Source organism: Myodes glareolus, chromosome 4, assembly GCF_982192425.1.
Source record: "Myodes glareolus chromosome 4, mMyoGla1.1, whole genome shotgun sequence".
Classification (NCBI taxonomy): domain Eukaryota; kingdom Metazoa; phylum Chordata; class Mammalia; order Rodentia; family Cricetidae; genus Myodes; species Myodes glareolus.
Genome location: NC_142029.1, coordinates 62,380,342 through 62,397,620, shown reverse-complemented (window position 1 = coordinate 62,397,620; position 17,279 = coordinate 62,380,342). Strand labels below are relative to the sequence as shown.

General features: G+C 43.6%; 1 protein-coding gene across 7 annotated transcripts in view; it reads left to right on the top strand.

Moving 5' to 3' along the window:
- The window catches only part of Tmem108 (transmembrane protein 108), a 281,925-nt gene that overhangs the window by 59,029 nt on the left and 205,617 nt on the right, over nt 1-17,279 (top strand). Inside the window, exon 1 of one of the 7 annotated variants that reach the window (XM_048417295.3) lies at nt 15,038-15,157. The exons of 5 other annotated variants lie outside the window; for them this stretch is intronic. The gene's annotated coding sequence lies outside the window, so the exon portion shown is untranslated. Of the gene's footprint in view, nt 1-15,037; nt 15,158-17,279 lie in introns of those variants that run through there. One more of the 7 variants, XM_085689650.2, reaches the window with a different exon arrangement.

Sequence of the window (17,279 nt, the reverse complement as noted above, 5' to 3'; positions counted from 1 at the left end):
GACAAACCCTGCAGGCCCTGCTGCAGCCTGCTTTGCCACTCTGTCCACCGTGGTAACAAAGTTGTCCTTTTCTTCTGTCCTGGAGAAAACAGTTCATTTTTCCATAGGGAGAAAACCCTAGAAACACGAAGACAAAAGTTCTGCCATCTGTAATAAAGGCTGTAATGAAGCATTGGACTGGAATGCCTAAGAGGAAAACGGTGAGTGGAGCGCAGTCCAAATTAGTCTTATTAATAAAACCCCTGAGTCAGATATCCGGGTAAATGCTGAAAGATCAGAGAAGTAAAGGAGCAGCCACTAGAGAGACCTTTTATCTCTACCGAATCCTCAGACCTAAGTGTGCAAGATCCTGTCTCCATAAATCCTCGGGCTGAATGGACTGAGATCCTATTTCTCCCACCTTATATCCATGTCTCTATCTCCCTAATGCTGGGATCAAAGCTGTGAGCCTCCACTGCCCAGCTCTGTTTCTCTTTTAGACTGATTCTATCTCAGGTAGCACAGAGTGGCCTTGAACTCCTGATCTTTCTGCTTCATCCTCCCAAGTGCTAGGATTAAAAGTGTGTGCCACCACTGCCTGGCCTCTCTGGTTAGTTTCACCCTCTGATCTCCAGACAAGCATTGTTTGTCAGAAACAAACAAAATATCACCACAGGTGACCATGGGTATGCCAGAAAGAATATAACTCTGAGGAAATGTAAAATCACTCTGTGTTTGTGTGTGTGTGTGTGTGTGTGCGTGCATACGTGCATGTGTGGTGTGTGTGTTTATTTTTGTGTTCGTGTTGGTGTGTATATGTGTGCAGATACATGCATATGCTGTGTGTGTACAAGTCTGGTGTCAACCTGAGACACCATCCACCTTGCTTTCTGAGGCAATGTTTCTGATTGGCCTGGAACTTGCCAGATAGATCAGGCTAGCTGGTCAGTGACCTTCAAGGGGTCCTCTCTACTTCCCCAGGATCTAGGGTCATAAATACACACCACTACACCAACTATTTTATATGGCTTCTGGGGAATCGAACTCAGGTCCTTATATTTGCACACAAGCACTTGACCAGCTGTATTAACTGCTTCCCCAGCCCAGCTTAGTTTTGTAATTACCAAGCAACATAGTGGAATATGCCATAGAATCCTCCTGTGTTTCTTTATTAATGACATTTTGACTCTTTCCTTCCTTCATGGCCTCTGGGTATGCGAGATCACTGCTCTCAGAGAACCATAGTGATGTTTGCTGAAAGTCTGTGCTAACTGGCTAGCTTCTGAGGGGCCTCAGTCGTGCAACCTGCCCTGTATTCAGAGAGAAACTTTCTTATATTTAATATCCATGTGAGGACTGCTGAGGAGCTGAGAATGAGGCCCACAGTGACAGTCAGGCAAGGACCCAGTCTCACTCACAGAGACTAATCAAGCATGAATGTTCTCATGGGGATCTATAAAAGTCACAACTGTCCAGTGCCTCAGGGCTCCAGTGGGAGGCAGAACAGGTTCCAGGAGCAAGCAGGTAAATCTGTTTGGCAGTTGAAAGTAAATTATTGTGAACATTGCTGCCTTGGGGAGAAACTAGAGAATTTAGATTGTAGGACACAACCTATCCTGCTATCAAATGGTATTCATGTTCTTGAAAAACACCATGCTGAATAGAGCTGCGCAGAGCAAACCACAGGCCCGGGTATGTGTATGTGTGGAGGGACTAGGGGGTGCTGGTGCCCATACCATTCAGCAACTTATGGACAGTTAAAGGTTGCAAGGGTTGGGTTGTGGGAGTCATTTTCCTCAGCCCTGTAGCCACTGGTACACTGTGTCCATGTACCGTGCTCATACAGACAATTCTAAATGATTGGGGAAGAGAAAGAGAGACAGAGACAGAGAGAGAGAGACAGAGAGAGAGAGAGAGAATTTAAAAGGGACGAGGAGGAGAGACGGCTCAAGGTTAAGAACACTTACTGCTCCTCAGAGTTGTCGGGGTTCAGTTCTCAGCACACACATGGTAGCACACAATAACCCCAGATCCGTGGGCTCCATCATCCTCTTCTGGTCTCTGTGGGTACTAGGCACACACACCGCGCACTCACACACATGCAAGGCTCCAGCATCCTCTTCTGGTCTCTGTGGGTACTAGGCACACACATCGCGCACTCACACACATGGAAGCAGAATGTTCATTTACATAAAATAAAACTAAATGAAGCATAAAGAAAAGTAGAAGGAGGACACTTGGGGGAAGCGCAGATTTGGGAGGGGGGAGACATTGACCAAAGAAAACTTTATTTGTATATAAAATTATAAAAGAATAAATTTCATTTAAAAAAACAATAAAAATGGTGCTAAGGTTAGCATGTTGAGATGGTGAGGGATACAGGAAGGCTACGGGCTTTTCCTTGGGAAATCCTTAGCTTGACTGTGGAAGAGGCACTGAAGGGCTCTTGCTCTCTGGTTACTGTGGAGGGCAGAGGAAGGGTTGTCTGACATTGGAAGGGCAGTTGTAACAGCAAGAGCAGGCTGGGGACTCACGGGCTGGTGAGCTAGGGTGGGTGTTAGAGACGGGCACTTGTCATCCCAGCACTTAGATGGAGGCGGGAATATTGTGAAGTCAACACTGGCTACACCGGGAGACCTCGTCTCGGGCTGTGCGCTTGTGCTTGAATCTAGCAGATGTGGTTCTCTGTGGTCACAGATTAAATGGCTCAAGCACAATTTTAATTACTCTTGTCCTTGATTTGGCATTTGCACAAATACAAATTTATCTTTCCAGTGTATGCATTATAACAAAATTGGCTTTGCCGATCAGTTTGCCCTCACCTTTAAAAAAATACATGATGGCTATCTGTGATATATGGAGTCATGTAAGGATGGCTTTAACAAATTTATATTAAATGTCTCATAAAAGTCCCTTTTCAGCCCCACAAAACAAACAAATGTTTTGTAATCTTTTGAAGGTTACACAAAAGTCTCCTGTGTCTTGTCATGGACTTGTAAAGATAACTCCAAGTCAGCCCTGCTCTTGAGCTGAGAGCCTCATTGGGGCCCAGTCTGTCAGGGACAAATATACCACTTGCCAGGGTAGGGGTATGGGGATCAGAAAAGTAATTAAAAAATACAAAGACACAAATAAAATAATAAAACAGAAGCATAGGATATTATCGGGAGAGAGGTCCAGTGAATACTGGAATAACCTGGGTTTAATTTTCAATTGCTTAAAATACCCTGACTCCAAAAGGTAGGAATAAGAAAAAAACTGCATTAACATGATACAAGGAAATGAACAGACCAGTTGAAGGTTGCGGGCTACATTCTTAGGTAAACATTTTATTGCTAGAACAAGACAAGTCATGCTCATACCCTAGACCCAAACATTCTGTAGGTAGATTACTCCCTGGGTGGAATCCATTGTTATCTCCTTTAGGGAGTAGGAACTTATTTGGATCCTTAGACTTTTGTTTGGAGTAGAAGCATGTCTACTTCTCTACACCTGTTACAATAACCTTGAGAGAGCAGAACTCTCTGTTCTAAGTCTAGGGTGGGACCTTTGGTTAAGGTAGAAACAGACAATCACCTTGAAGGAATAGAGGAAAGTTCTAACTCTCTGACCTTTGGTCAAGATGGAAGTAGGCTCACATTTTTGGGCCTCCTTGATGTCTACATGTTATTTTCTACCCAAGGATTCTAACTGATTGATGGTCCTAGAAGAGGCTGAATTGCTTCTGTCATTTGGTGAAGTACAAGTATGCTCATTTGTTGGTGAGGTACTGTTGGGTGCATGCAGAGATAGGTGACCTTCAGGTTGCCTTTGATGACTTCAGGACATGGCTGCACGTATTGGATGTCTGTGAGCAGATCGTGCATTGGAGTGCATCCCTGTTAAATCTGGGGCTTTCTGGAGGTTTAGCTTTTCAGGTCAACCTAAAGGAAAAGAAGAAAACTCCAGCTGGAGAAAGGTGTCCCTATACTTTTGGTGCTAGAAGAGAGCCCCTGACTGTTTCCTGTAGATTGAGTTAGACCCAGAATATCGTCTTCCCATTAGAGATGATGACTGGATTCTCGTATGTCCAGTGGGACTGCAAACAGACACATGTGGCTGCTGGGTGAGCGAATAAAATGAGAAATTGTAGCATTGTAGGATGTGGTGGTGCACAACCAAAACCAGAGAGTGCAACCTAGGTGCCAGGCACTGTTCACATAGCTCACATGGACTCATTTAATGCAGTCTCTGAGGAAGTTGTTGTCATTGGTTCCCCCATTTGATAGGGGGACTGAGGTTCAAAGAGGTTGATCTTTCATTTTGGAAGAACAAATAGCTAAGTTGGAATGCTGAGGTACAGAGCCCTGGGTCTTCTCTTCCAAGCTTGCTCTCCTGGTAGGATAAAGAGAGGAACCAAAGGCATGAGACTTAGTCCCGCCTCTCTCCCTAAACAGATCCTCCTCCTGGCAGCTTGTCATCTGTTAGAGGAGAATATAAATAACACACTTTTCCTTTCTCACAGTTATTTTTTTGTAAATGAAACTCTTAGAAGGGGGAGGAAAGAGGTGTTTGATGCACACAGACTATGTGCCCAGCACTGTACCAGATACCCTTCCTATGACATCATCAGTTGCTGCCCCTGTTGTTGTCACCGTGCACTTGTCAAGTTCCCTGTCGAGTCCCTGCCATTTTCAGAAGATCCATGCACTCCCATCTGTTCTCCAGTGTGGGTTTTCCTCATTGCCTGTCTTATTCATCTGATTTCATATGGGGTAGGGGACTATTTTTAAAGCAATGCAGGCTATTTGTAGAAAATTTAGGCAAAGGATTTGAATTGGCAGTCTACAATTCTCAAAACTCAAAAGGCTATCAACAGCCAGACATCATGGCGCACACACACGCGTGCGCGCGCGCATACACACACACACACACACACACACACACACACACACACACACACACACCTGCAATCCCAGCACTCAGGAAGCTTAGGCAAGAGAATGGTGAAAGGTGAGTTTGAGAGCCTGGGCTGCATAGTGAAACCCTGCCTCAAAAAGGAAAACGTAAATAGCGGCCATCGGGAAAGATAAGCCATTTCACCAACACTGAGAGGAATACAAGTTAAATCACAATGACATATTATTTGTATAGTATATTGGAGAGTTAAATTTTGCCAAGTGTTTCTAGGGCCCCATCTATTTCATGTGCTATTACGTGGCACCACCTACACGGGACATTCTTAGAGATGAATGAGAAGGAGGAAGAAATGAGAGGGTAATAGAAAATAAAATGTTTGCACAGGGTTGCTGTGACGATGAGATGTTTGCAGGAAACTTTGGTGTCATTGAGAAAGAAATGACTAGATGAATATTTATGGACAGATCTCAGAGGTATAGTGACAGGTGAGAAAGGCAAGAAGAACAATACCATATAGCAAAGGCCTGTTTTCCTCAAGTTCAGTACATGTACACAAAATGTCTAAGTGCCCAGGCAGAAGATACACTTGTTAAAGGTAGGATGCTTGACTAGGGGTTTGTGAGGGCTTTGAAGGCACATACAGATAAAAAGTAGGACAGTAAATAAATAAGGCAAGAAAGGGTCTTGCCAGAACCAGTAAGGATAGAGTCAGAGTCCTGAGAAGAAAAAAATGAGAAAATATGAATAAAAATTATGCATAATTCCACTGATTTTATTGATGGTCTTAAAACTTTGACATGCTATTCTAGTGTTTTATATGTGCCATTTGTGCATATGTATTTATGTAAATTAATGCATACAGATAATGTACACATTTGCACTTACTCACATAAACTGTTGAAGGTCACACTACACGTATTCTTTCTGCACCCTTGTAACGCCTGCGTCACTATAGGTCTATACACAAACCGGGAACCAGGCTGGAGACTTAAAAACACACACACAGACAGAGACATGGGGACATGGGTCATCCTTGATACAAGAATGCCAACTTTATTGTGCTCCAGGGAAGCTTATATAGGGATCCTTAGCTGATAGCCATGCTGCATCTCTCGGGATCTTTCAGCTGCAGGTCTTACTAGAACCCACTCCCCTGCCATCAGGGTCTTGTGCTCAGAGCAGCTGCAGGCACAGGTAAACAAGTTGTTTTGCTCAGTTCACTCCAGCAGGCAAAGGGTCTGAGGCAGGCAAAGAAGGTCAAGGGGCCAGGGGTCTGCAACCCCCAGCATACCCTGGCTCTGAAGACAGACTGAAGCATCTCTAGGATGCCTTCTCCCCTTAGGGTAGGCACTGTGCCATCAAATCAGACAACTCCTAAGCTGGCATGGGTCCATCATAACTTGAAACAGATGTTCTTAATGTCAGATGTGAGGGGGATCGCACTGAGTGCAAGAAGAAACCAGTGTTTCATGTATTTATATTCAATTCTAGTATTATTCATTTGACTCTCTGTGCTGGAAATTAAGAACTATCAGTCCAGCTGGGTGGTGGTGGCACACAGTTAATCTCAACACTCAAGGGTAGAGGATCTCTGCGGGTTTGAAGCCAGCCTACCTCCAAAGCGAAAGGGCAGCCAGGACTGTTAAACAGAAAAACTCTCTCTCAAATAAATAAACAAATAAAAACCACAGACCACATCACAGGTAGTAGAAATGTATAGCATCAAGTGGATGTTGATCCCAAACTGGACAGTGATATTGAAACTTGGTCTGATGTCCCAGGGAACCATTGCTTGTGGACCTAGTGGCTATTGATGGGCTGTGCCAGAACAGTTTCTGGTAACTGTTTGCTCAAGGACAGGTTAGTCAGGAACAGTTCAGAATCATTCTTCACTGTTTTGCATCTGAACTGTGACCAGTCCTTAGAAAGGAGTATGTTCTTCTCATGTGCATTCCTCAAATGCCTGATGAAAGAACTCTTAAACAGTCTAGGCTTCTTGTACAAACTAACAAAACTTTCTAAGGGAGATTTGTTGTAGGAGGCTGCTTGTTCGTCCCAGCCTCCACACAGTAACAGTTTAAATCACTGTTTGACCCATTAGCTCTAACTTCTATTTATTTATTTATTTAAAATTTCCACCTCCTCCTCTCCTCCCATTTCTCTCCCACTCCCCCCACTCGCCCTCCCCCTCCCCCTCCAGTCCTAAGAGCAGTCAGGGTTCCCTGCCCAGTGGGAAGTCCAAGGTCCCCACTCCATCCAGGTCTAGGAAGTGTAGCTCTAACTTCTTATTGGCTAACTCTACATCTTAATTTAACCCGTTTTAGTAATTTGTGCATCACGTGGCTTACCGGCAAGATTCCAACCAGCATCTGTTTCAGGCGGGGCTACATGACTTCTCTCCGACTTCATCCTTCTTTCTCCCAGCATTCAGTTTAGTTTTCTCCACATAGCTCTGTTCTGCCCTGCTCTGCTATAGGCTCAAAGCAGTTTCTTTATTAACCAGTGATACTCACAGTATACAGAGGGGAATCCCACATCAGAGACTCAGATTCCACATCATTGTACCAGGAGCTGAGCATTACCCAGTACCATTGGCTGCTGTTTCCATGGTGATCACTGCTGACATTGCAGGTCCTTCATAATGACTTCTTCCCCAACAGCTGGACTTGCAATATATTTGTTAAGGGTTAGGGATAGGGTGGTATGTCTGTGTCTATATGTCTGTGTTTCTCTTTATTTGATGGTGGTTCAATCATTATATTTTATTCAAAGTACAAAATGTTCACAGGTCAGTAGCCATTAATGCTTTACGACTAATATAGGCTAAGAAAAAATTTTGTGGCATTGTGTTGAATACACTAGATTCAATAGAAAAAAAATCAGATACACCAGAAGACATGTTCTCAAAATGTCTCTAAAGTTTTCACTCTAGCTGTGTGTTTTCTTCAATGGTTCCAGTTCTTTGGTGTAATCCACATAAGTATGTAGTTTGCTACTCTCAAGTATGCAAAGCCCCTTGCTTGGGAGAAACAATTTTAAGATACCAATTTCGGGTTGAGGAAATAGTTCGCCCAGTAAAGCACTTCATATGTGGGCACAAGGACCCAAGTTCAGATCCTCAGCACCCATGTTAAAAAAAAAAAAGTTGGGTGCAAGTGTCATATGTCTGTAACCCCAGTGCTGGGTGGGGGGCAGTCAAGAAGATCCATGAGCACCCCAGCCTAGCCAGACTTACTTACAGGCTCCAGATTCAGTGAGAGACCCTACCTCAAAAAATGAGATGGAGATCAAGTAAGAAAAATACCCATGATTACCTCTGACCTGCATAACCTGCACATGCCACACACATGCACACATCCATACCAATACATATATACAAAACACATAAACACTCAGATAGATACACATAAGGGAAAAAAAAGTCCTTTCTTGGGGTTTATTTTTAAAAGTCTTTCTTAGTTAGGGCTTCTATTTCTATTCTATGATGTCAAGAGACATCATGACCAAAGCAACTCTTATAAAGGAAAAACATTTAATTGGGATGACTTCCACTTTCAGAGGTTTCATCCATTATCATCGTGGTGCAACATGGCGGCATGCAGGCAGACATGGTGCTGGAGAAGGACCTGAGGGTTCTACATCTTGACTCAAAAGCAACAGGTGTGGCTTGAGCCTAGATGAGACCTCAAAGCCTGCTTCCACAGTGACACACTTCCTCCAACAAGACCACACCTACTCCAATAAGGCCACACTTCCTAATAGTGCCACTCCCTCTGGGGACATTTTCTCTCAAACAACCACAAAGCCCCTCTCTCTGATAGCCAGGCTTGGTTGTTCATGCCAGTTATCCCAGCACTCAAGGAACAGAGGCAGGAGGACCAGGGATTCAAAGCCAGCCTGAAGCCAGTGTGGGATACATGAGACCTTGTTTCAGCACCAACAACAAAGGTTTTTCAGAGCAGGGAGTCACATGGTGCTCAGGTGGCCTCTGACCTCCTGCTGAGTGCTCAGGTTTGTGTGGTTTCCCACACCCAGCTAACACAACCTGAGGATGCTGATGTCAATACCACCTAATGCTTCCCAGTCTGGAGATCTTGCCATGATCTAAAGCGATACTGCAGTTAACCGGGGGTGGTGGTGGTTGGTTTTCTGTGTCTCTGAGGAAAACGTTGCTCCCCCCACCCCGTTAGCTCAGTACTTAATGGTTAGAGAGTACTGTAACGTGACTTGATATGCCTTGAAGTGAAAACTTCTCTCCAAGGGGAAGAATAAGAGAAAATTCAGTGTTTTGAAGTTAATTATGATTTGTATTAAGTTCTGTGCTTGCAAAAATATTTCTGAATTATCTCTGAAATCAACTGCCTTTCTTTTGTTCTTCCAAACCTGCCTGTTTCTGACTCTTTCTCAGTGACTGAGCCATCTTTCCCCTGTCTCCCACCACTTCTCTTTAGTATGAAGACACTATCCTGCTCTGTGTCACGGGTGGTCCTCAATCCAGGTGACATTTGTCAGTATTCTTTGCAGACTCTTCAGGGCTTGGGAAATGTAAATATGATTTATTTACACATATGGGACACAGGCTGGTAAAGAATATTTCTCAGGTGTATTTGGAGAGGGGGGCATCGGGGGCATAAGATGTCATCTCTCACGGGCTCTCCAGTTTGAAATGTTCTCAGAGATTACCACATCAGAGAAGAAGGGAAAGAAAAAGTGAGAAAAAGGGAGACAGACAGGCGCTTCCCTCAGTCCACTCACTCAGGGACCCATTCAGCATGTGATATGCCTTCATTCAGCAGCGCTCTCCTGCTTTGTATGCAAAGACAGAAGCTCTTGTGATAGCGTGGAGGATAAACACTCATTTCCCCAAACATCCAGATGCAGTTGGCTACAACCATCTGACAGAGCCTGCTCGCTTTAGAAACACAGTTCATTTAGACCTCATTCATTCACGATCTTCAGTACTTTCTCTGGGGTAAATCTACTTGACTTTATTTTGTCTACAATGAAGGGGGACCCACAGCACAAGTTCCCAGTGTAAACACATTTGCTAAGAAGCACATTAGCCTGCTCAAGAAGGAGATATGCTTTTAAAAGCCTTCCTTGTATCTGCATCCTAACCATGTAGTGATTATGAGTGATTCTCACCATTAAGGTAGTCCTTGGAGGGATGCTACTTGATAATATTTTATTAGCACTTAATTTGAATTACTCTAATAAAAATCCTTTTCTTTGATTCACCATAATTCAGTATCGTCACACGCATCTTTTCATCCTTACGAGTTTGCTAAAAAAAAATCATTAATTATATTCCCCTACATCTCTTAGATACTGTTGGAAACAATTACATCCTTTTGAGTGAGATTTTCCATTTTTCTCCATCTTTTCTTTTAGGATAAACACATCCTGGCATTTAAACATTTGGATGAAGAGCAGAATTGTCCATAAGAAACCCAACATGGAGAAATACGATTAGTGATCCCCCACAATATCTAGACTTGAGTGTGAAACAGAGGCCACCCTACCCATTAAAAAAAAAAAAGATTGGTCAGATTTCTTTAATGGCAGGAAATAAGCCTTGTCATTCCTAAACAACTTCTGTAGAAGAATAGCCCACAGTGAATACTGCGTGAATGAATTATTGAGTCAAGGCATGTATGTGTGCCAGTATATCTTTTTGGATTCCCACTGTGTTACCAAAGAACTGCCCTTTAATATCAATATCAGTCAGTGTTGTGGTGGAAACTGCAAGGGGTTTGTGTTGAGAGGTACTGCCTGTGTACATTATGTCCAATGTTCATTCACCCAGCTTCAGCTGTCTGGGGTTGGATCACTGACCACACACCAGCCAGCTGCAGAGAAGAAAGGAAGACCCGGCCCCAGGACATCTCTCTTTTAGGGTATAAGACATTCAACCTTTAAGAGAGACAATCAGCATTCTGTCCCTTGCATTCAGTTATCCATCTGTGTGTTCTGAGTTCCTGCTCCAGCCGTCCTGCTGTGGTCATTTGTGATGTTACAAAAGACAGCTGTGAATTTTGTCCCATCTGGAGTCTTTGCGGCACTGGGTAAATCCAGTAGCTTTGGACTAAGGAAATGGCTAATGGTTTTGAATATCACACTATGCCAGATACCATCCTAAGAACATTTTATCTGTGCTCTCCTCGTCATCCTGTGTCCATGAAGTGAGTGCTTGTCCCATTTTATAGATAAGGAACAGAGTCATGAATGAATACACTCATTCAGCATTATTACATAAAGGGAAACAGTTGCTTATCTTCATAACCAAGCTTTTTGGCATCCTATAACTTTCAAACCACACCTGCATGACTGCATGTGGTCTAATATATCTGTCCCCAGCTGTTCACAGCTTTTGGACTAGAGACTCTGAATCCTGGCCCGGGACTCTTTGTCCAGAAGCATGCTGCCACCTTCCTCTTTACCTGACCCAGAGATCTGAGTAACAGACTCAGACCTCCAACAGAGAGAAGATTTGGAATCTTAAGAACATCGAGCAGTTATTGAGGGGTGTTACAGTGAATCGTATTTGATAGCTAACTCCGTGTAAATACCAACAAACACCATATTTGTTATTTTCATGTCCCTGGGACACAATAGCCTGACAGGAGCAACTTAAGGGCAGAAAGGTTGGTTTGGGCCCATAGTTTTACAAGGCTCAGTCTACCGTGCAGTGGAAGCATAGTGGAGCGGCTTAGGTCACGGCAGTGAGCAAACACGGCAGAGGTTGTTTACATCATGGTGGACCAGAAGGCAGAGAAAGAGGCAGAAACCAAGGGCTGGGACGATACCTTTCCAAGGTCCATTCCTAGTGGCTGTCTCCCACCACATGTGCTCATTGGTACAGCTTCCCAAGAAAACATCACCAACTGCATGTTCAAAACAGGAGTCTCCTGGAGAGGCTTCAGATTCAAGCCACAACAAATGCTCGGTTTATTCTCTTCTCCTTGATAACGTCTGTAATCTATCCTTAGCAGTTTTGGAGGAAAAGCTAGGTCTCTAACCAAAGAGTCAACTCATACAAATTCGTCTGTCATCTTGATTCAATCTTTCGTCCTTTGCAGTTTATGTTCAGAGGCTGAAGCATCTCGTTTTACGTGTGATAAAAATGGAGAGAGCACCTCTTTGGACAGGCGACTTCATTTGTCCCTACTGAAAGTCACCACAACAGTCATTACGCCTGGCTTGCTGAGCTCTCCTGGCCTTAGGAGGACAATGGACAGTTAAGGTGGCAGTGTCAGGAGCTTTCTGGGAGTTTTATGAGCATCAGTTATAAGAAAAATGAGAGGAATGGTTGGGAAGTTGAGAGTGATATGGAAATGAACTATAGCAGTTTAATTTTTTTAATGGAGTGTTCTCTCTAACCTTTAAAAGTTGGAAAGAATTAATGTTACGCCATGGTTCCTAGTTGCTTGTTCCTGAGTTATCAATTGCTAAGGGAAAATTCCTGCTGTCTCTCTGCATGAAGTAAACCCTCTCCCTCCCCAGAGACAAATTTTCAGTGGTAAGTTTCTGTTGTTGCGGTTGTGGTTGAACATCATTTAAAATTCTTGAATCCCCTTTCCGGTTCCTTCTCTTTAGATGCTGATGGTGCTTCTAGGGTGTTTCTTACTTAGCATCAGCAGTCACTTCTCCGCTTCTTCCTCTCCTGAATAAAGGATTCTCCCATTAGGAAGCCACTGATTTTAGCTTATTTGCTGTGTTGCAGTGTGTCGCTGTTTCTATAACTTTTAATTTGTGTGTCCCTGATCCAATTTTTCATTTCTAATAAGTCTAAAATACTTAAAATGCCCAACACATTGATAGTACAAGCTCTGAGAACAGCCTACATAGGCTGCTGCTTCTATTTTTGTCGTTGGCTCCTGCTGGGACACACCACTTCCCTGTACAGCTTACATAGGACACCTGATCTGCAGGAGTAATCTCTTTTAAGCTACAGTCTATTAAGGTACAACCACATACATACATGTGCACATGTGAACATAAACACTTAACATGTCTATGTGTATGCAAATGTATGGATTTTGTTGTGCAGTATACATTTTTAGCAATAGATGTAAGAAATCGGCCCTTATCAGTATGCAAAGACTCGCCTCATTTTGAATCACTGATAGGACTCATATGAACTTGTGTTCATACGCTATAGTTTAATGACATTTAGATTTTTCTAGTTTTATTCTGCTCCAGTCCTCCACCAAACGTCCCTAGAAATATCCTTTTGTTTTTGTGGGCTTATCTATCAGATACTGTAAGAGGCTCACTGATAAAAATAGAATGTGTGAATTTAGCAAGCATTCTCTAATGCTGCCAGATTGTCCTCCCAAATGATTATACTAATTTATGCTTCCATGAAAGGTGCATGGGAAAGTCCTTTCCTCTGTATCTTTCTCAATAATGAGTATGAGCAATTTGAATTTGTGAATCTGATAGTGAAGATAGGATCAAATTTCAGTCCATATCTTCAGTAGCTGCCATGCCTAAAATCTGTTTCAGTAACTGCTCATTGAACATGTACCGAGTCTCATTGTTGGATTAGGACACGGTGACCAGATGCTGTCCTTGTCGTTTAAACAGCCATGAGAGTGAAATTTTCTAGAAGAAATTCAAAGTTGTCACCGGTAGTAGAAGATATGGGTCTTTGGTTCTCTGCTGGCAGAAAGGCACTGTCTCATTATACACGGGCAGTGGTTACTCATATGCACATGGATGGTGTCTATCCTTGCCCACATTGATGGAGTCTAATCATGCCCGCGTGGACAGTGTCTATCTATGTCCACTCTCAGTTCTGCTTCTTCCTTTCCTAACTTGGCACTCTCCCCTTCTGCAGCACTTGCCCCGATTTTCTTGTGGAGAGCAATTGGCTGCAGGAGAAAGGCTTTTCTAGTAATTTCCATCTTTCTCCTGGATCTGGCCTTGCAGTGAGAAGCAAGCACTCACAGTTGCCCACTGTCGGCATCTTTCCTAAAAGGCCACTAGGCATGTGTGGGATTGTTCAGGCAGTGTCCTCAAGAACTAATTCATTGTTTTAAGCTTCTCACCCTGCAGAGATTTTCAGGAACGGTATTTCACCTGGGATACCCAAATTAGGTTATAGGTGTGTTGAATCTTTAGAATTTAGTGCAAGGGGGAAAAAAGTGAATACCGCGGCATTAGTCATTTGAGGTTATGTTCATTCCTGTTACCAAAATAAACTAAGAGAATAAGGTACAACCTGTTAAAATACCTGCATGCTGCCTGTTAAGTAAAACAGGAGGGCCCCAAATATGCACATAATGGGTGAATAAATCCTGGTAGATTTGTGAGTATTGAGGCCAGGGATCACCTCAAGTGTCTTTCTCAGTTGCTCTCTACCTTGGTATTGTTGTTTTATTCAGAGTCTCTCTCTCTCTCTCTCTCTCTCTCTCTCTCTCTCTGTGTGTGTGTGTGTGTCTGTCTGTCTGTCTGTCTGTCTGTCTGTCTCTCTGTCTCTCTGTCTCCTCTCTTTGTCTTTCCATCTCTTTCCCTCTCCCTCTTTTAAATCTGGAGCTCATGATTTGGCTAGATTGGCTGGCCAAAAAGCCCCAAGATATCCTCCTGCCTCCACTTCCCTGTTGCTGGGTGTGTGCTACCAAGACTGACTTTTTTGTGTGAGTTCTAGAGATCAAACTCAGGTCTTTGTGGTTGCAAGGCAGACACTTTGCCAACTGAACCATCTCCTCAGCCCAGAAATCTGGTTTTCTGAAAGGAGGCCGCTTTAGATATTTTGGCTCTTTGTTTAGCGAAGAATGAGGAGGCTCTTGAGTTCTTTAAGAATTTTGAAATTTCCCTGGAACTACCTTAGAGTTGTCCGTGCTCAGTACATTGCCCTGAGCCTGTGGATATCTTTTCCCTTGGGACAATAGCAAGGTTCCAGATTGTCCAACATCAGTGTGTTCTCCAGGCCAGTGCCCGGTGAAGCCTAACTAATAGCTCTCCTTTTCTCAGGAACCAGCAAGCTCCTGTGAGTGTGTTAAAAGGTAAGAGGGGAAAAGCCAATCCCCATTAAGAGGGCTGGAGCAAGCTAGCAGTTGCTAGGCAAGCTAAAGCAATTCCGTGTCCTTGCCAAATGCCTGCCTTGCAAACAGGGAAACTTTCATGGAAGGGGAGCGAGATGGGGGTGCTTGTTGGTTGCCATAGGAATGTTTCCATGATTGGAACAAGGCCACAGAGTGGGGAGAGTAAGCCGGCAGCATTCATGGCTCTTTCTGCTCGGGAATGGAAACACACGGTGGGTGGTGGAGCCGAGGTAAGTTCAGGGAGGAAGGAGCAAAAGCTGAAGGGGTGAAGGTGGGCAAATGGGTAAGGACGGAGCATCCTGTGATGAGCTGCAAGACCTGGGCAGGAGAGGCCCCAGATGCTATGTGTAGTCAAAAATGGGAGGAGTGTGATCTCTGCAGCCACCCTGAAGACCTGATGTCTGTGGGAGAATTTACAATCTGGGCTTAAGTCAGGAAGAATTCCAATTAGACTCTGGGGGAATAAAAAACAACCCAGATTTAAAATAGATAGGAACTTAAAATAACACAAGTCACTGAGAAAGACTGCTCAGTCTGAAGGTAGGTATTTAGTATTTATGTAAATATTATGCCAGCTTATGTCTTCATTTTAGTTCATGAAGCAAAGGTGGTAATTAAAGATTTGTTATTAATGAAATATCCTGTATTTATCCAATTCAGATTCATGGGGAGGAAAAAAAACATGATTGGTCAAACTGTGTTCCCGGTAGGAAGCCTAGAACAGCCCTCTGGTGGGGCTTTTGGGATCAAGTACCCTGTCACAGGATGGCATTTTGGGGGAGGACAACTTTGGGGTTTGTGCAGAAATAATGGCCGTTAGCAGCTGTTGAATGTGCTTGTTGGTGTCTCTGAGATGAATCAGTTTCCAGCTCAGAGGTGGGAGGTGTAAGCTTGGATGCTCTTTTCACTTAGATACAACTCGTGGGGGAGGCACAAAAGCTCTGGTTGCAGACGGTGCTGGCTACTGGCTTTGCTGTGGCTGCAGACGGTGCTGGCTACTGGATTCACTGTGACTGCAGACAGTGCTGGTTACTGGATTCGCCATGGCTGCAGACAGTGCTGGCTACTGGCTTCGCTCTGGCTACAGAAAGTGGTGGCTGGTGACTCCCCTGTCTGTTGATAGGATTGGTATCAAAGGCTTCCAGTTTTTTGGTTCACGATCTTCAGTGGAGGTTTCTTTTTATCATGAGGCTTTCCTTGTACATAGGAAGAATTATGAATTTGTTATTGTTTGTCATGCATTTGATTCATTTTCAGATGTTCAGAGTGCATTTAAAGTAATTTCTTCTTTAAAATATGAAAAGGGATAGCATTGGTATGAGTCATCATGTTTCTATGTGTGTGTTGGAAGCACTGGGAATAAAATCTATGACCTTAGATGTCTAGGCAAATACTCTACCATGAAGCTGTATTCCCAGACATTTAAAGATATATATTTATTGAGACATGACTCACTAAGTTGTATAGGTTGGTCTTGAACTCACTTTGAAGACCAGGCTATCCTCATATCCTTCTGCCTTAAACTTCCCAGTGGATAACAGGCCTGTGGGACAAGACCTGTTCTTGTTTTTGTTGTTTGTTTGGTTGGTTGGTTTTGATTGGAAGAATAGGTCATGTAAAAGAAAACTGGAGAATACATTTATTGTCAAATATTTGCGTTCTAGTCTTGCATACATTCTTAAGGGGTCAGAGTTAATTTCTCTGCAATGTCTTTGCAACTTTAGAATTACTAAGAGCTGGCAGATTGATCCCAGCTCACATATTGGAGGCACATTGGCAGACTGACTGCCAAACTTTTATTTACTGAGCGAGTGCCTTCCAATAAGAAAGATTGTTCCTGAGCTCCTCAGATGGTGTAGACATGCATGATTCTGAAAAGATGCCAAAACACACACCAATTGTAATCTCTTAAAGAATGGTTTTCCTATTAGCATCCCCTAAAAGCTAGAGCAGTGAAAAATCTAGTGAAATTACCAGGCACAAGGACGCATCACAAGACATACAACAGAACCCACTTTAAGAGTTTATTAACAGAGAGAAGTAAGGGTAAGAGATGGGGATGCTCAGGTCTGTCTGAAATGTGGTGGAACAGGAGGGTGGAGTTGGCGTGTCCAGCTTTCAAAGGCTATTTAGCGCATGTGCACAGGGGCTTACATAGCCACAGCACACATAGATCATGTGACCATGCTGCACATAGACCACGTAGGGTGTGAGGCCCCTGGAAATGTAAGTTGCCATGCGCTGCCATGGAACCGGGAAGTGCCAGCGCCTGGGGTGGCTAAGCATTCTGCCACAACGCTGGTAACTTTGGATGGTGGAAACAATAGCGTCTAGAACACTGAAAATCCACAG